Below are 20,283 nucleotides of genomic sequence, written 5' to 3' on the forward strand. Positions count from 1 at the left end.
TCTGTGGAGCAGAGGCGCTTTGAGCTGAACGCGTGCTGGAAGCCATGGTGTGAGTGAATATACGGTACAAACATTTAAATATCTGGACAACAAACTCCTGAGGAACAGGGAAGAAAAATAGGACAGAGAAATCCTCACGTACCCATAAAAATAAACTGTTTGAAATGAGTTTCATGCACTCACTCATTTTATGGCCCATAACAAGTAGACACTTTTATTATTGTCCATAACATTAACATGTATCAATGTGCTGGACACTTTTATCGTGGGTGTAGTACACAAATAGTTTGCTCCTACTGTTTAGTTTCAGCAAATAGGTGCGTCCTGATGATTAACATCATAATTAAAACACTGAGGTTTAATAAAAACCTGCATGTGGAGGAAGAAGGGACGTTTGATTTCCGCTTGACTGCATCAGAGCTCATTATCCACCGCCAGCTGTGAGGTGGCTTTTCTGCAGAGAGAAGTAAAAATAACCTTAAACACATATGGAGAAAAGGGAAAAAAATAGGAGAGCAGCGGAGATGAACGTGCGGCGGCGAGGAGGGGGCCACGAGACGAAGCCCCGCCCCCCTCGCCGGCCGCTGACAGGCTGCTTATGGAGAAGAGTAACCTGTGGGGGAGGAGGGAGGAAAAGGAGCGCGCTCCATGGGGCGTTATGGGCCTTAATTCAAAGCTCATCAACACTTCCACTTGCTTCCTCACCTCGTCGAAGCCCATTCCAGCAAATGGAGCAGAGACGTGATATAAACTCCACGTCGCGCTCGTATCCATATAATTAGGTGATGGAGCGACACTTAGGGAAAAAGAGCAAAAGCTGCTCGCATTCGGTTGCGCCGGTGCGAAACGGAGCCCGCCAGACGCGCAGGTAACATTACACCTGAGCGCAAGGAGGCCGGGAGTTTAATCAGGGCCCAGCGCGCCGGCGTGGAGGCTCACGTCCCCCCCCCCCCCCCCGTCAGGAGCGAGGGAAATAAAATCAGCAGGCCGGGATGTGGGCTGCCTGTAATCAGGTTTCACCGCCTCTGCCCCCGTCGACTGCTGGTCGGGATGGTGTGAGCGTCTGCAGCGTCTTTTCTGTTGGGCCTCCGTGTGTGTGTGTGTGTGTGTGTGTGTGTGTGTGTGTGTGTGTGTGTGTGTGTGTGTGTGCGTGGAACAATGGGATTAAAGCCCCGCGTCGCTCTGTGATTACTGCATTGTGTCGTTAAAGCCTTTGAACGCCACATGTGTGGCCGAAGCTGCTGCTGCAGCGCCTTCGAAGCGAGGGTCACGCGTTCCTGTGTTGGGAGGAGCTCAGAAGGATTCATCTCTATTGTAAAAAAAAGGGGGGGGGGGTCTGTTGTGCGGTCGCGGGGAGGGATCTCGTAGCGCAGGAGATGACATGGAGTCAGCTCGTAATGAGCCTTGATGAAACTTAATAGCAGTATTGTTGGACGGGGAGTGCTCCATTTCACCGTGATGGAGGAGCCTGTCTTTTAAAGATCCATTTGTGTCTCACCAAGGTCAGCGCTTCGTCTTTAATGAGACCGGCATCATGGCGGCACAGTAAACACCGGCGCCGCCTCCGTGAATCTGTGTCCGCGTTAACGACGGCCCGTCACTCAGAACGGAGGCAGTGCCGGGGGAGCGTTTAGTGGTCTCTATGTGTTCACACAAACCATGCGTCAGATATTGTGTTGTCTTTACATTTACAATGTTGCAGCCTCTTCTCCGCTGTCTAGATTTCCTCATCATGACGCCAGTGTCCAGGGACCTTAAGGGGCCCTGAACGCATCGCTTCGTCATCCACCCGACCAACTTTTGTCCCTTTTAACGTACTCATCTTCAGCGTGCGTTCAGCCATTTTAGTCAGAACAGCCATTTTATCCTTGTTTTTCCCATTCAAACAGTGTGCGAACTTAGATACACATGTCTGGACCGACGCTAATTCTGATCTATTGCCAGTGCGGCGCTGCTTTATCTGAGATTTATGGCAGCGGGCTCATTGAACCCACGCTCGCTTGATCTCACCGTTTAGTGCATTAGTCTCTCTTTTTGCATGACTATTATACAGTTAAAGATCAGTTGGAGACCAAATACTTTTGTTTCTGGAGCAACAACATACAAATGGTCATTACTGCGACAGTCACTCATGGAATCTGTCTGTTTCCAGCTAATAGAGGGAAAACGGGCCTTTCAGACCCCGACGCGTTCCCTTCCATCCCAACTCCAGGAGGAACGAGGCGCTTTTGAATCCTGCTGGTCAAAGCAGATACGTCAAGGTTGTTCTGTCCACGAAGGCGTTTTCTCCCCCCAAATAAATCAGCCGAGCGCCCGCTTAGATCGCTCATCCAGCGGCGAAGCGCGAGATAACGTGTTTGGGGCACGCGCGGCCATTTTTCAACCCAATTATCTCTGAAAACACTCGCGACCTGTACAGTATGACACGGGCGCTAATGTGAGCGGGTGGAACACGCCGCCCATTAATTCCATGTCCAGTTCTGACTCACTCTTGGTGGAGAAAGTGGAAAACTGGTCGGTTTGCTGCAACAATTACTCTACAGCAGAATGGTTCTGTTTAATCAAAGGCACATTCAACAAGTGGGTTCACGGGTTTCTCAGTGTGAAGCCTTTTACACGTTAAGGCCCATTTACAGCAGTTAATACACGATTACCAGTTAAACACAAAGCACAAAATGGCAGAACGGGTGTTCACTTGTCGAAACGTGACCCTGTGAACTCCAGGAGTCGGCCCGAGGTTCACGGGCCCGGAGCCGGTGAGTTGAGCCTGAGGTGTCACCGCCGCCGCGACGCCACTTTAACGCAGACAGCGCTCACTCCTCCCAGACTGCCTGCGCCTGTCAGCCGCCGCCATCGCAAAGTGACACCAGAGCCTCCTGGAAGCTGTCTTCCGCCCAGACAGCCATGTCATCTCCTGCAGCAGCCGGGGAAGGGGGGGGGGGGATTAAACCCAATGTTAACTTCACAAGCGGCGGCGGCGCTGTCGTCACGGTGACACCTGGCGCCTGTTTACGTCGGAGGACGGAGGACCGGTGACATTGCTGAGTCGGTGATAAACCGCAGTGCGGCCAATGAGCCTTGAAGCCGTTTAACAGTCTGAAGGATACGGCAGAAAGCGTGATTACAGGTTCATGCAAATGCTCATTAATATTTTAACGAGTCAAATAATGCCTGACATGGAGCAGAACTGAGATTAAGTAATGGAGGTGCAGCGCCTCGTGCAGTCGTGCTGCTTCCTGTGTCTCCTTTATTTTAAAAGCGTCTGCGTCCTCCAGCTCCGGCTTGTGCAGCAAACGAAAGGTTCGCGATCCCGAACGGAGTAAACGCCGCGCGCGCTGCGACGTGGGAGTTTGATCGCTCCCGCGCTTTGATGTCGCCGCGAATCCGAAAGCGCCCCGGAACCTGAATGTTCCGACGGAAGCGCGACCTCGACCTGCCGCCCAAACATCTGCGCACACCTGGTTCCGCCTTCACGTAACAAAACGCAGACTATCCATCATCTTCAGGTGGAATCCTTCTTCATATATTATATTTATATTTAAGATTAGCCGCACGCTCAATGCTAACGCCCTGCTGTGACTCATCCCCAGGCCTCCGGGAGCGTCTAATCCCACATTGCAGGACATCCCGGGGGATCAGGGCGCCCTCCGGCTCTTTGCCCAGCGTCTTGTCATCTCCCATCTCCACTTCCTCCCGCTCACATATAATCCCAGCCTCCTCCTAGTTCATTGAGCTTAAACAAATTCTGCCGCGTCGCCCGCTCCGACTTCCTCCGCCGGGCGCCCAGAGCCGGTTGCATCGCATTGTGGAACCCGGTGTTTACACGCAGGCGACTGCGGGACAGTCCTGGATCTCAGCACTCGAGCTGCAGCTCCTCAGCAGTGACGTCTGTGCCTATTGCAATGAGCGAAGTCACACCGACGACTCCGTTTCACCCTAGTTTCTCCATAGGCCGTGTTCTCGGCTGCTCCAGACTCATTTACATTGGCATCGGCCTCAGGTGGACTTCGCCTTTCTGTGCTTCATGCTCATTAGCAGTTAGCGCTAAGCGCAGCTGCGGCTGCTGTAAAGCCAGGACGCTTCATGTTGATCGCAGCACATTCATCATCGCCGATCGCTTGCTGTTTACGCATTGTTCTCACTTTCTTACTGCTGGCTGTTGGATCAGTGAGGCACAGCATAATGGACGGGGGCATTTTGTTTCTGATAATGCCTGTGTCATTGTTTTTCTCCCACCTGCTCCTTTTAGTCATTAAACACTCGGATTTAAACCTTTCTGGGCTTTCAACTTTCAGCCATCGGAGCCTCTTCAGCTCTTTAAGCAAAGAGTGTCCAATTACCTTTGAACTGTGATATAGTGGAGATTGTGCATTTCTAACAGAGACCCAGTCAGCCAGGAGGTTCCAACCCAGTTGCTTCGAAGGACCAAACGCTTCTGACTGAACTCTGGGCGAAATTCCTGGAGATTCATTTTCAGCCAAAGATGCAGGTTTAATGTTTGACCTCATGACACAGACAGATGTTTGTTTGGTTTTTAAACAGACTGAACCCACAGATTTTAGGGACAGTCGCTTTAGTGATTTGTGTCGTGATCTGAGAATCTTATAATAATAAATAATAATATCCAATCCTGCTGATCAGCTGATGAAAAGACGATGGTTCGTGAAGGCTCAGTGCTTCTTCTGAAGAACATGAACCCGAATGGTTTTCACAGCCATTAGCATCTAATAATATATTTAAAGAAAACCATGCTGCTGAGGCTCTGTAGGAAACTTAATTGAAGTCCGTTGTCTGCCAGTGCAATGAGGAGGCATTCATTTATTGGACCGTTGTATTAATGCATTGAAGCTGAGCATTTTAGTAAAATCCTAATGCATCCTTTTTGGGATCAGGCCTTTGAAACGAACACCAACCTAAACAGGTGGAGGCAGGCGGTGTCATAGCCTGTCTCACCCCGAACGAGCCCGAGCCGACATTTACATTAATGTAAAGCTGCTCCAGTGCCGACAAAGAGGGAACGGCCTGATGTTGCATTTGCATAATTGATTTCAGTGTTTTGTAACTTCTAATGCCTCTGAACCACAACAAAAGACGAAGACTGGGCTTCTGTCTTTTAGGGTTTTATCTCTCAGCCTCCATATCTATAATGTATGCACCAAGTTTTGTGTCTGGCTTCTCTCGCGCAGTTTATTTGCTGCAATGAACATATACAATATTCATCCGCGTGCTCCCAGCTCCTATGACTCCGAGCCTGGGTGTAGTAGATGAGTCACTGTAGTTCAGTATGTGCTGTGCATTTGCTTCCACTGTCTCTTCTCCTCCTTTAGGGCTGTTTTAACCAACCTGTGCACATTCTATTCTCTTCCTGTTCTCCGACTTGCATCGGTCCTGTGGTAATAAAACAGTAAGTCAGTCTGAGACTCCGTTGCAGGCACAGTACGTCTGTGTGTGCGACCTCACTGCATCTCTTTCCAGCGGCTCACTTTACCTACACCTCTTATCCCACTGCTCATCCACTCATCTCCCCAACCCGCTTTAAAGTCCTTTTCGCTGTTTTCCCGAAGCCTGCGCAAACACCGGCGCTGGAATAATTCATACGGCAACTGGGATGCATTTGGCTGCAGCGCTTCCACCCTCCACCCTCCACCATCCTGCACCTTTGTGTTCTAGAGAGCTTCCTGCGAACGCATGTGGAGAGCCAGACACCCTCGCCTCGCTTCGCTCCCCTCGTCCCTTTCTTGTTCCTCCACTGCCTCCTCCCGCTTGTACTCGTGCGTGTACTGCTCCCGAATCCGCTCAAATCCTCGTGTTCCTCTCACTTCCACTTCCCTTTGCTGCCACCGACTGTTGCGTGACAGTTGTCGTCACACACTGCTCTACAAAGAGAATTCATACTCCGTGTTTTTGTATCCCCAGCTTAATTAATTCCCGAATACATGACAACGGAGCACAATGGCAGGTTTTTCTGGCAGCGTGTTAAATTAGCTGTTATTTATCAGCTTCTAATCTAACTTTTGTCTAATTGTGCTCGGTAAAAAGGAAGAAAGAACAAATCTTGTTGCAGGCGTTGTGCTGTTTGTCATCACGACAGCGTGTTTTCATGCTTTATTTGGCTCACTGTACTCTCATTGTAGCCAGTCCAATCATCTGCGAGCAGTAGATCAAAAGAGCCAATATGAATAGAGGCTCCTTGTTATTGAGCCATAAATTAAACACGCATTTCCTCAGATCTCATCGATGCTCAGAGGAGAATTGAGTGTGTGATGCACCTCGGATGCAACGAAAACCGGCAAATCAATTTATGGCAGTTTTTCAACACGGCAAAGGGGCCGAGGGCGTTAATTTATTCACATACATGCTTAGGTCACATTGCATCAGTGAGCTACAACGGGACGAGCGTGACAGAGTGAGCGAATAACACCTGCACTACAGGACGAGTCTAGTTCAGTGTCTCCCAGTCACTCAAGGTCTGTGCAATAGTGTTTGTGTAACTGGGCCTAAATGCTTATTAAAAGCTCCCAGCTCTCTGCATCTAATGCCCACAATGATAAAAGCCCTGTTTAAGTTCGGTGCTTCTTCCTAAACCACTTTCTAACTCCATGACTCCGAAATGCAACGTTCCCACACACCAGGGCATTAAATATAGAGGGCGGGGAACTGCAGGGAGAGGCCGACGCGCACACAGCCTTCCACATAAATTACCTCGTCACCAGTCAAGGCGCCGACCAAGACGCGGAGCCGGAATCGCGTTACGAAGCTAAAAGCCCCCGCAAGTGGGGAGAATACGGCAAACTGTCAGCACTGCTTTGAGCAGGACACGGAAAAATCATTAAGATTAATGTGAGAACCTAATGAGTCTGTCCTCTCACACCGGCAACTTGTTTATCTGATTAATCATTAATGATGATTCATCCGCATTTATTTTCCGATCCAGAGTCTGAAAGCGCGAACACGCTTATTGTGAAAATCAACCACGCGCCGTACGATATACAGTAAGGCGAAACATCTGGCGCATCTGGAGCTCCAGCAGGTTGAAGTGTGTGGTAATGAGAGGACGTCGCAGTTTGCAGCAGGCGGCTGTCAATCACACTGGAGTCCCTCCTCGTGCCGGGCTCTTGGTGGAAGAGGCTGAGTAATAATTATTTGCTCCACAGCAAGAGGATTACCTTCTGACCGCACCGCTACCTGTTGCCTACTGTAGGCAGCGGTGCATTGTTATTGATAAAGTTGATAAAGAAATGCTTGAGCATGCACCTAAAAGATTAGACCCCAAATCCCCCAGGGGGCCGACAGGGGGGGGGGGGCTCTAAGTCCCCCGGCAATAAGCAGCTCACACCGAACTTTGGCTGGAGTGCAGGGACTGAGGCAGACGTCGATCGCTCTGCTCCTTTTTCAAGATACGTTGATGTGCGGCGGCAAATCCGCGGGCTGCGGGGCTGAGAAATGAGAGCTTTGTTTGCTGAGACGGCGCTGATTGGATATAAACAAGTGTAAAGTTCCAATCAGTGCAGACCAAACAGACCTAAGTCTAAACAAACAGAGCTCCCGGGGCATCCACGCCGACGCGCACATGCAAATAGAGCCATCCTGAAACGACCTGAAACACCTGGAAAGAGCTCCATTCGAGCCTCACATCTGGCGGAAACATGCGATATACTGTGTTTAACCGCTAGCACCACTGCGGCTAAATGCTATAGCAAGCCAATGCACATCGATCTCAATAATTAAGTCTAAATGCATCGTACAATTTATTATAAGTCATTACTTGTTATCGTGTGATTTTGAACGATTCTTTTCCCCTTTTTATGCATTTTATTCACAATTAATTTTCACTTTGGAGTGTGGATGACAGGAAAACTTGCAGAACCTCACGGCTCATGTGCAATGCCTGCAGGGGAGGATGTGTGCACATTCCTAAACCTGTTTACAGCCACTTCCTGGTTAACTATTAGCAAAAAGACACAGTACATGATGTTCTGTAATACAGTAAACAATAAGACCAGCTCTCTGTAGGTTTGTGTCATTCTAACGTCAATAACTGTACTGATGAGTTTGACGCAGCACGTGATTTAGAGAAACATTCAAAAGGAAGTTATATTATTAATAAAATCACAATCTGCCATTTTGCAGCTGATTAAGAGTTAATCAGCAGTCTTTATTAGGAAGTGATCAGCACACAGTCTGTCGATTCGCAGGTTCTGCGTCTCGGAGCTGCTTCATTATTTCACCACCCTGCAGTTTGCTGTCAGTGATTATCCACTGTATCAATCTTGATCCTTTCATTTGTTCAGCATCTTGTTGTTAGTCATTCATTAGCATCTATTTTCTGACATTCCTCTTGGCGCGCGCACCCGAGGAGGTAAATTAGAGCAAACAGAACGGTCCGATCCATCACGCGCCGGCTTTGGAGAACCGCCCGGCCCCCCCGCGGGTCGGCGGCGCCGCCCTCGCGTCCGCGTCCGATTCGCGCGAGAGCCACGCTGGACTCGTCATAAAGCAGCGATACGCTGATGGGACATCTCCCGTCCCGCGGGCCGGGCCGGGACTCCGCGCCCGGCGCCGGTCGGCCCGGTGGGCTGAAGGGCACGGAGCCGGGTGAAAGTCAGCCACTCGCGGTGGCAGGTGTTGTGTGGTCTGGCAGGACGTCGGGCGGCGGACGCTGATTGACAGATGGGAAAAACGGTGAACCCTGTCTGGTGAACCCCCCGCTGTGTGACGGATGAAGGTGTGAGCGAAGGGCCGCGCGGCACATTTGGATGCAGCCTATTAATCTGCTCTGACAGAGGAGGAGCAGGAGCCGAATACTCCTGCTCCTATTGATCTGAGACCAGTTCTTAGCTCAGACCTCACATCGTTATTATTTCCCGCAGCTTCAACTTAAAAACGGAGAAATTAAAACCTTGTCAAAGTAGAATTAAGTGCAGCGCTTCTGTATCGGGTTGAATTAGTTTTCAGCCACGTCTCAGATTCTCTGAATGTGAGAAAGATGACGCTCCCGCAGCATCGCTAATATATACATTGTGTAAATTACCACATCTACATTGATCCCAATGGATTCGGCTGAGTCACACGCACAACACCCTGAGACGTGCTCAGATGTGACGGGCCGTGATTCTGTCAGCCCAAACAGAAGGCCTCTCAGCAGGAAGCCCTCCCCGGCAGCTCACCTGACTCCTGAATGGGACGGCTGCACCTTGATCAGCGCAGGCGGCAGATGGGGATTCCCCAGGTGCCCCTCCAAGGCTGCGGAGCGGGTACGTCGTAGTCATTTACATTTAGTTCATTGGGCCCGAACAGCGGCTTTTCACCGCGGGCCCTTGTGCTGCAGCTGGATCTCACACAAGCGAGTGACCGCTGCCCGAGGGCGTGTGATCTACAGCAGGTAGATGCAGCAGCCGATGGAGTGTGGGCTCCTCAGGAGGGGAGGGATGCAGCATCCAATGCATATGTGCTTGAAACAGTAGCATTAAAGGGAAATGCTGTAGAGTTGCTCTTCAGCCGCTGAATGGGAGCGATTACGATTAGCTTCTTTACATTATGTGCTACTTCTTCGTCTACCTATGATCTTGGGAGGATCACGTATCAGACTGACTTTGTGTAATAACCTCCGCGTGCCATCGGCGAACTCAGCTGTTCATTCAGCGCTGCTTGATTATAAGTTGATTTGCTCTCAGCCCACATACTGCAATTTTAATGGGCCTTTCATATTTGCTCCAAATCACAGCAGGATCAATATTTGTTGGATTAGCGCCGTCACCTCTGCAGTTCAGCTACGCGCCCGGTGTTCCGCACGTGACGCACGAAGCGCCCGAGACATGGATTTTTAATTCTCAAATATTAAGATCAATCAAAACCTGCTTACTGTGAAAACATTCGGCTCGGCGAGACACGAGGCTGATACGAGTCGCGGAGGCGTCTGCCTCGTGTCCGTGCGCGCTCGCGCCGCGGCGGGATCGCGTCTTGCCCACTTTCCATGAGGCGTGTCTGATCCCAGCGTGACTCGGTGTCACAGCGGTGGCCTTTGGCCTCGCACCACTTCCATCCGATGCCATGCGGTCCCATGACATGGGTGCATCAGCCATCTGCTGGACGGCTGCTTCGCTGGGAGCGGGATTAAACCCTTAAACGGGCAGCTCGCTCATTTACTCTACGCCTCATCAGGGCCCGGCTCCGTATTTACCCCAGCATCATGTTCTGTGCGAGAAAACACAAACACTTCCTAGTGTAAATTGCTGAGATGATGTCTTTTTCCTCCTTTCTCCAAACAACCCCAGGAGACTGTCAACTTTTAAATACAAGGAACCAACTAGGTTCAGAGAGGGAGGAAATGAGTGAAGGTGTCCTTTACATCGGATCGCCCGCTCTCAGGAACCGCACAGCGTCGGTGCAGATCTAATTTTACCTGCTGCCAAAGCCATTATTCGGGGAGGAAGATTATGAGATGAGGCTGCAGGGAAAGTTGATACAGTGCTGCTGTTTTCTGACAAAACGGCAGCCGGGCGGAGGGATCCACGGTCCGGGACGTTTTATATTCAACTTCTGGAGCTGGTGAGAGCCAGCTGATATTTAATATTGTTTCTGGCTGAAAACACAGATGTGTCTAACACCGCGCAGCTGCTTGTTGATGTTTCCTGTCTCGATGTGGAACATTTCGTGGAAATGACAACATTCTGGTTTCTTGCACTCGGGAAAACTCTCAAATACGCATATTAATATTTGGTTGTCAGTATTTTATAGACAAAATGAGTACTAGAGGAAAATCGAGCACCTGACCCATTTCTCTCTGACACATCAGGTGCTGGCTATAACTTGGACCACTCTGAGAAGTAAAATGGGCCCAAACAACATTACTCATGGCTTCGCATTTGCATCACAAGGCGTTTCGGAGCATTCGGGCTCATTTCCTGCGATGACTCTCGCCGCTGTCTGGATTAGTCGCGCTATCTCGCGTTCCGTCCGTCCGTCCCCTCATCATCATCGCTTTCCTCGAACAGATCAGAGCAGATTGGCGCCAGCCTTAATCTGCGGGAGCCGCGTTGCCGAGGCAGCTGCCCGGCCGACCGAGGGCTTGGCACCGGCACCACCTTGTAATGACCACGACAGCTGGTGCGGCACAGACTCCCATCACGGCGCTCGAAGACACGACAGCGTCAGGGTGACGAGCTTTTAGTAGTGGAGGAGTGTGTTGTTGTGATAGCTATAACTCGTATAAATGAAGACACAGGCAGACGATGCATCACCTGCTTCTGTTTTCCATGCGTTCACCGGACCGGGCCCTCGTCTCTCGTCTTCTCTAGGTGTGCAGATGTTCACCGGGCTGAAATCTGGATGGATCACGGGAACCTGCAGTAACAGATGCTGCCACAGTCTGCAGGAGCCGCGGAGCAGGCGGGCTGCGCACGTGCACGTGAGCACGCACTGCATCGCGCTCATGCCACAAGTGAACAATCACCCCGGTGCTGCAAATAGTCCGGGCTGTCTTGGTGCAGGATGAACCCATGGAGTCTAAATTTACCGTGTGAAAAAAAAGTCATTTGTGCTACATGGATTCTAGCAGATGCATCCCAGTGATAAAATTCAAAACACACCATTAGGTCATTAGAATTCTCGGTTGGCTCGGTATCTATTGCAGAAGCGTTCCCACCTCCCTTTTTTTAGTGCCGCTTTAATGCCTCCTGCAGTGGAAGCTGCGAGATGTGGTAAAAAATACAATTACAAAACTCCGCTCTGATCTTAATACTTTCATCCCGGGGCCCTTTCACCCAGCTCACCCAGAGCTCAGGTCCACCAAACAAACTGTGAGAATCCCCTGGCCTCGTCCACCTTCCTTTTGTCTTTCTCTGAATCAGACGTGTGCCTTTGACCGGTAAATTCTGTGTTAGACCATCTGGGACGTCTGCACTTGAAACCACGCTGTTTCATATGCTCTATACTCACACAATGTCCATTCAGTGCTACACACACACGCTAATCAGAGACAGCGTAGATCTTCATATTCATACATAATGTACAGATTTAAAGCTGTGGGAAAATGGCCGCATCACATCCGAACACCTCATTATACCATTTTAGATCCTCTCTACCTCTCACTCAGAGTCACTAAAACAGCAGATAGCGGTTTTAGTCGCCTCTCGAGGATACGTGCACGTCTGACTGAGACCGTCTGAGTTATTCAATCTAGAAAATACAATAATAATAGGAAAAAGGCTTGATGGCGGAGCCGGCATTGATTGCATCTCCGAGCTGGGGAAAAAAAAACAGTTTTATTCCAGGAGCAATGGTTTGGAAATATAAGAAGGTTGTCCGCCGTTGTGATATAGTGTGTTCAATAAATTGCGTGTAACCAAACTTATTTCACGATAGAAATAATAAAACGAGGAAATGAGAAATAAGCTGTACAATGCGTTTATTTTCCGTCTCTCGCTAACAATTAACCTGGAGAGGAGAGACACGTATGGATGCCACGAGCCGGTGTTTCAATCTGATTTGTCTGCAATGAAATATTATTTGGGGAAAGTAATTTGCCACAGATGGCTGGATGTAATTTTAGACAGAGGCGAATGTGGCAAAATGCAATTCAAGAAGCACATCCAAAGGAAGCGAAGTAGCGCTTGATGGTGGGAGACATGTTTAAACGCCACAGTCTGATCTGAGGAATTCTGGGAAAGACAAATAGAAGAAGTGTATATGTAGGAGCATATAGACCCTATATTAGAGACTGGACCCGTGTCCGTTGCTGTTATGGATCAATACGAGGATCCAAACTGCTGTTCTGCAGCATTAATCCAACTCAGTCTTTCTGCTTGTATGAAGGTAAAGATAGATAAGAGCAGCCGCTAACGAACAGCCGCTTACGAACAGCCGCTTACGAACAGCCGCTAACGAACAGCCGCTAACGAACAGCCGCTAACGAACAGCCGCTAACGCTGGTCTGCACGCCGCGCTGGAGCCGCGGGTTCGGGGCTAAACGCTTCCACTGGCGCGGCACGTAGCTAAACTGCCTGTGGGTCCGTGTGATGAACTGTCAAAGCGCGCCCGCACTGTAAAATGTATTATGCATATTGGAATCAAATCCAGAACGTCGAGGCGTCGTGTTTTCATTACAAATACCCGTATTAACGTTTTATACCTCGTTCTCCTCCCAAACCGCACCAGCGGTGCCCGTAAGATTAATATTCAATGCAGATATCTATTATTCCTTTGTTGCGCCGGTTTGTGCTGTGTGAAGGCCGCTGGAGCCACGTCTGCCCGGACATGTATGTATGTGGATGCCGAATGAAAGAGCTCTGAGATACGTGTATTCTACAGGGAGGGAGGAAGACGGGGGAAAATAGAGGGTGTAAAAGGAGAGATGCTCTCAGCGGAGACCTGTAACACCTGTTAAGTTTATACGAACAGCTGTCCCAGTGGCAACCTCTGGGATAGTGGAAGCCCACAGCCTGGTGGGACTGAGTGCAGTTCTGTTGTAAACATCTATAATACATGCGCTGAAGGTGTGTCTCAAAGCGCCCGAATGCAGCTGGCGAGAATGCACCGCAGGTCGAACTTTTTCCTTTATAGCTCCCGCTCCTCCGAGAAGCAGCGCTGACGCCCATTTGGCCCGATTTCCCCCGTCCTCTCGTCTTCACACGAGCAAATTCGCGTTCGGTTTCTGTCTGACGCCACGGCGCGCTGAACTGACAATTAAAGTTTAATGCTAACGCTAATAAACCCAAACAATTGTTCGGTTGGAAACATTTGATGAATGATTAGCGCTGGTGGAACTGGTGGTGCTGTACAACCTATTCCTGAGGGCAGCACAGAAAAGCGAGCTGCGAAATTTGACAGTGCTTTATTAATGAATGTGTGTTCTTGCCTCCGCGCTTGTTTTTCCAAGTCGGAGCTGCGTCTTCGCAGGTTAATTGGCTCTTTGGAAGTTTAACCCCGTGGGAGCCGGACGTCGACGGGTCTCCCCGTAAAATGTATTTAATTACCTTGTAAATAACCGACGGGCGCCGTGATCCCCACACGTGTTTGATTCTCGCCTTTGAGCAAGTGTGACCTCCTGCTCGTGCATAATGAATTCGGCGAAGACGCTGGAAATCCGCGGGTCACGCGTCGGATGTGGGCCTATTTCGGTCCGGTCGCTCTTTTGTATGAGGCCTATTAATGTAGCCGGCGGTTCTTTCTTCTCCACCCTCCACTTCTGCCCCGCAGAGTCCGACATATACTACATCTCACTGACTCACGATTACAAATGGCTTCCTCGGCCTTATCTATCATATCCATTCACTGCTAACCACCCTCAAGTGTTTTCTGTTGTTTTCCTTTCTTCTCTCTCCAACACAGCCCGAGTTCCCTCTGCATCTTAATGCTGTTTCTAAATATTTTAGCATTGCTCTTCGATTCTGTGCTCAAATCCCAGCATGCGTTACATAGTCGGACATCCTGGCGTCTCTATTTGAGGCTTCGTGCTCCTATATGAAACCTATATTTACCGTATGCACGTGTGTATCACGGACATGTGGCAGGACGCCTGCGATTCCTCCCCCCGAGGAGGTTCAATCAGGTGTGACTCACGGTGAATAAAGGCTTGGGGGACAAATGGAATTCGCAGGGAGCCGTCATGCTGACAAGCTTGTCATCTCCCTCTCCCGTAATTGTCCTTCAGCGTCTCAGCGTGTCAGCAGAGATGCGGCGGGAACGGCGAGGAGCAAATTCACGGGGTGTTCTAAAAGTTTGGGTGTTAGGCCACAAAATGACATTTATTTCATTTTCTCAATCAATGCCGAGCTATTGTGTCGCTGCTCGACAGCGGGTCGTTGACTTTGTGCGGCGTGCGATTGGTTTTACAGCTTTTTCTATGGAAATACCCGCGATCCGCGTGCACGCAATGCTGATGAGGGCCGGGAGGGAAGCGAGGCGGCGGACTTCAGGCCTGTAAACCCAATGCGATGGGCAGAGCTGCAGGGAGCGCGGCGTCGGCCGTGTTTACAGTCCCGGAGACGCCGGCGCCGTGTGTTTGTGTTTGCAGTGATGACACGCAAGAACACACAATAAACACACACGAGGACAGAGTTCAGAGGGTTCGGGGTCTCAGCTTTTGGTTTGTGGATGATGTCCAGGATTTACCTGCAGCCTATGGGTTGTTTGTGTTTCCCTCTGACGATTGATTATCTTCTTGTCGTGAGTTCCAGTATTTTACCAACACACATTCATGAGCCTCTTAACATTATTTCTTCTCTCTTTGCTCTGCACCTTTCACTGTCCAGACTTTTCTGCTTCTGTGTGAAAGGAGTGAATGGAACTTTTATCATAAATAATATTTTAACCAAAAAAGCACTGTTTTGACCTCTTTAAAGCCAAGTGAGCGTACTGTGTGCAGAGATTGATTTAAATGTTAACCCCTTCATGTGCAGAGCAGCGCCGCCAACTCTGATCACCATCATATAATAATACAAATGCAGCTCCCACGTGAGTTACGATGCCACCAGAACGTGATTCCTCCTCAGAATGAATGGAAGTGAAGTGAAGGGGATGGAGTGTGGGAACATTTTAGAGGCGATGAAGGTGATTTATGCACTAATTAAAAAGAAAATGCTGCGCTGAGGATTTTTCAAAGAGGGAACAGAAGCCGCCTCGTTCCGGGAGCGGCGCGTCGGGATGAATGGGAGGAATGTGAAGGAGCTGCCGGCGTGACTGACAGCTGCCGGCGCGTTTGAGGCGTGGATGCGGGGAATTAGGACGGATGCTGTGATTTGACGCCTTTAAACGTGTCCGGCTTGGAAACAGCAGGGAGAAACCTCCATCTATGCTTCTCTTTTCGGAATCACTCATTCTGCTCGGGGTTGCGGGGGAGGAACGCTGCTGACTCAGGGCTAAGAGACTGGTGTGATGACACTTGCTGACAGCTTTGTAGCCCCTTCTGTAAAATCAGCGTTTCGTGTCACCGTCTCCGCGATGCCTTTCGCAGATAGAAGCCTGACGCCGCGTCGGGGGGGAGCGAGTGACGCGCCTTTAATTGAGCCAACTCTCGTTAGTCGCGTGAAAACCGAACCTGTTCCTCAGCTCGACTTTAAGTCACAGCTTTGATGCACATTGTGGTGTTTTGATAATCACTGTGAAAATAAAAGCTGCTAACGTTCACATTAAAGGCACCTGATAATGGAAATCTCTCCACTACTCAATGTATTTATTGTTGGATGGTGTTGCTAGCACTTCATTTCATAACCAGTGTCTGAGGTGTTCTGCAGGAGTGATTTAATGAAAAGGTCAATACCTGATTACACTGACCACTTCCCCACCGTCCGACCAGCGGGCGGTCACAACCTCTCCCAGCTCTCGCTTTCTTCTTCGCTCTCCTGGCTCCCTTTCTCCTTTGCACTCAGCCCGGCTGCAGCCTGCTCAGATGTTACCCCCCACGGTCTCGGCTGTAGAGCTGCATTCGCGGGGACGCCTTATGATCTCGTGATGAAACGAATCCTAAATGTCTCGGCGCCGCGGACGCCCGGGATGAGTCCATTTCTCAGTGCGTCTTTCTCAGCTCGCGATGCCTCCGCATTGATGATAATGGCTCACAGCTGTGCGCTCGTGCACCATCACAGCGTAATGATTACCTCTGAAATCCACGCCGGAACAGATGCCCCTACCTGACGAGGCTTTGCCACGGCCTCGTGGTGAAGGATTTTATAGATTGGTTATCTTTTTTGGGACAATATGTGCAGAACGAAAGAGATGATCACCCGGCTCAGAAAGGACCCAGCGGCCATTTCCCCTGCGGAGATCAATAATCGCCCTGTCAAACTTCTACACTATAAATATCTCTGTACTGTTATTGACAATAAGCTGACTTGATGACTCAATGTTCTTTGTGGGAAAGAAACAAGTTTTCTTTCAGGAGCTTAATAAAGACCACTGAGCAGCAAAGCATGCTGGGTAGTGACGATGTTGGTGTGACTTAGTGGAGTAGATCTGAGATCATCGCGTGTCTAATAAAAGCAGTTTAAGGTGCATCAACTCCTAATAGAAATGGTTCATTGCATATCTACAGTGGAGGTCAGGCCAAGGTTATTAACATCTCTCTCCCATATTGATCATAATGTGGCGCTGGGAGATGAGAGGTCAGCGAGCGGCAACTAAATCAAAGATAACCACTAACAGAGACAAGCCCTCGTGAGGGAGCAGCTACTTATTAGAAAATAAAACAGTGAAGCGACACAGATTCTGCCTCTAATTGCAGCCTCGCTCAACACCATTTCAGTTTCAGGTCAGAGAAACGCAGCATAAATATAATAATATAATTCCTGAGTGAATGTGACCATTACATCACCACATGTCATATTGATCAGGTCAGATTTCTTGTTCAGGCACATTTCATCTGCATAAGAGATGGTTCGAAATTATAATGTTTCTATTTAATTAGTGCTGTTGCTGTTTTTAGACATGTAGCTAAGCAATTAGCTGAACAATTCAATCACGGTGATACACTACTGTACACATTCATCTTTTAGTCACCTACTGTATTAAATAATACTATAGAAGATAATTAATTCTACTCTAAGCAATTACGCTACAAATTGGCAAATATGTCATAGCATCTGTATCCGGATCTGGATCCTGTAGATGCTATGTCTTTCTAGACTGGTTTCCTTCATTACAGCAAACACGGGCACTATATTTTACTTATGTGACACCGCTGCTGAAAAGACACAGACCAGCGGTCCACGGGAAATTCACAGGTAATGAAGTCAAGCAATACCCTATATTTTCCTCCCGAAGTTACATTTGGTAAAATGGCAGCGTGCGGCTGCTTCAGGAAGTTACCGAGCCTTTAAAAAATGAATCTACATATTTTTGACCTGTGACAAAATGTGGGTATTCAGCAGGAATCAATGGAGCATGGGTTGAGTACAATGCAGAAAGTATTCAGAGGCTGACAAATACATTTTTGGTTTAGTTCTTTTCATGGGAGTTGGGAACATCAGAAAACAGAAAAGTGCTAAATGTGTCCTTGAAACGTGGCAGTGATTTCAAATGTATTTGAGTTATGCTTAAAATTATTGTGTTTTTAATTTATATATTGCTTAAATTATGAACCTGCCAAAACCCTTGAAGATGTAACTTCCCAGCAGCTTTTATTTGTTAAATGTTAAAACCTACATTTACTGTAGCTCAGAAAGCACATTGGCCACACAACGTACAGTATTTGAATTTGCTCAGCTTTTTGTGGAAGTTCTTTTTTAAATAAAATTTGCAGAGAAAGAAAGACAAAATAACATAAAATCATAACTCTAAGGCATTTAAAAAAAAATCCTCTCTCCACATCACAAAATTACAGAGGTGACGCAGACAGGTGAGTCTGTGTAATTGTCTCAAGGACCTCGGTGATTCAAAGCCTGTCGCTGAATCTGACCTTTTTTTTGGAGATGATCCCGTTCCTCTCATGTGAAATAAACTCCATTCACGCACGGTGACACTGAGCTGTTCCCAGAGATCACGAGCTCATCAGCAACAAGTGGGTGCAATTGGGAAATATTCCAAAGAACTGCTTCATCCACACCAACCTAAACTTTTACCACGGTGGTAAATTTGGTAAACTTTTTTCTATGTCCAAGTGTTTTGCACCCAGTTCAAGCTTATATGCGACCCTAGAGAATAAATGGCTGTTTGAAGGTCACAGAGCATCATCCAGACGACCTTGAGCCGCAAAGCTGTTCAAAGATTAGATACTATGCAAACATGACACTAATCCCACTTGTTTCTGTGAATAGTAATTATGTAGATGTGAAAAATGTAGACAGATCTCCCTCCCTGTGGTCTGAATGCGTCCTCTCAAGATCACGGTATGTGCAGTAAGAGAGGGTTTCTGCCAAACATTCACCAGCAGCCATTAATCAATTAAAACCACTAAATAACACGCAATAAAGTGTTTGAGAGCTGAATCATGCCTTCTTCAGCAGCAGCTTTTATCGCTTGGGGGGTTGATAGTTGAATATAACTGTTAGCTACAGTACATAATCTGTAAGACTCCATAAATATGTACATGTGTTTCTTTTATTTATTTTCTAATTAAATAATAATCTTTTCTACCTATTGCACTCGACTGTAGCCTGTTAGGAATGTGCATTAGTACGTCAACATGCCTGGTATGAAACACACAAAAGGCTTTTATCCCATATTCTATTAATTACCGTTATGTACAGTGCGTGGTGATGCAACATGTGGTTGTTTGTGTACATGCAGCCGGCTGTCTACGTGTGTTACATTCCTCGCTGAGCCCTTCTCTTCTCTGTCAGACCATAAATCTTGGTGAATGTGATCAGATTTGTGTAGAACCCATCAATCCATGAAGATAAGACACCTGGAGCAGTGGAGAACAGCCTAATGAGTCAGCTGCTGCAGAAAACAAGGAACACACCACCGCTACACAAATAACTACACACACCACCGCTGCACAAATAACTACACACACCACCGCTACACAAATAACTACACACACGACCACTGCACAAATCACTGTACACAGCACCGCTTCACAAATAACTACACACACCATCACCACACACAGGTATTTCTACACACCACCGCTTCACAAATAACTACACACACCACCGCTACACAAATAACTACACACACGACCGTTGCACAAATAAATGTACACACCACCGCTTCACAAATAACTACACACACGACCGCTGCAAAAAATAACTACACACACCACCACTACACAAATAACTACACACACGACCGCTACACAAATAACTACACACACCACCATTACACAAATAACTACACACACCACCACTGCACAAATAACTACACACACCACCACTACACAAATAACTACACACACGACCGCTACACAAATAACTACACACACCACCATTACACAAATAACTACACACACCACCACTGCACAAATAACTACACACACCATCACCACACACAGATATCTCTACACACCACCGCTACACAAATAACTACACACACCACCACTGCACAAATCACTGTACACAGCACCGCTTCACAAATAACTACACACACCATCACCACACAAAGGTAAATCCACACACAACCACTACACAGATAACTGTACACATCACCACCACACACAAGTAAGTCTACACACCACTACACACATCATCAGATTCATCACAGTCATTTTATTTACAGTACTTCTTCGTTACAGTAACAATTATTATAAATAGCATTTTCACAACTTTCCGTCGCCCTAAATTACAGAGGACACTTAAACGCCTCATCGAGGCCCCTGTTAGCTAGTTAGTGCTACTGGCGCCGGGTTCA

General features: G+C 48.2%; 1 long non-coding RNA gene across 1 annotated transcript in view; it reads left to right on the forward strand.

Moving 5' to 3' along the window:
* Positions 1–11,480, forward strand: part of LOC114866605 (uncharacterized) — a 44,134-nt gene extending 32,654 nt beyond the window's left edge. The window contains exon 6 of the long non-coding RNA XR_008696281.1: positions 11,306–11,480. This is a non-coding gene — a long non-coding RNA (uncharacterized LOC114866605). The remainder of the gene's footprint in view (positions 1–11,305) is intronic.
* The last annotated feature ends 8,803 nt before the right edge of the window (positions 11,481–20,283 follow it).

Source organism: Betta splendens, chromosome 12, assembly GCF_900634795.4.
Source record: "Betta splendens chromosome 12, fBetSpl5.4, whole genome shotgun sequence".
In the NCBI taxonomy this organism is placed as follows: domain Eukaryota; kingdom Metazoa; phylum Chordata; class Actinopteri; order Anabantiformes; family Osphronemidae; genus Betta; species Betta splendens.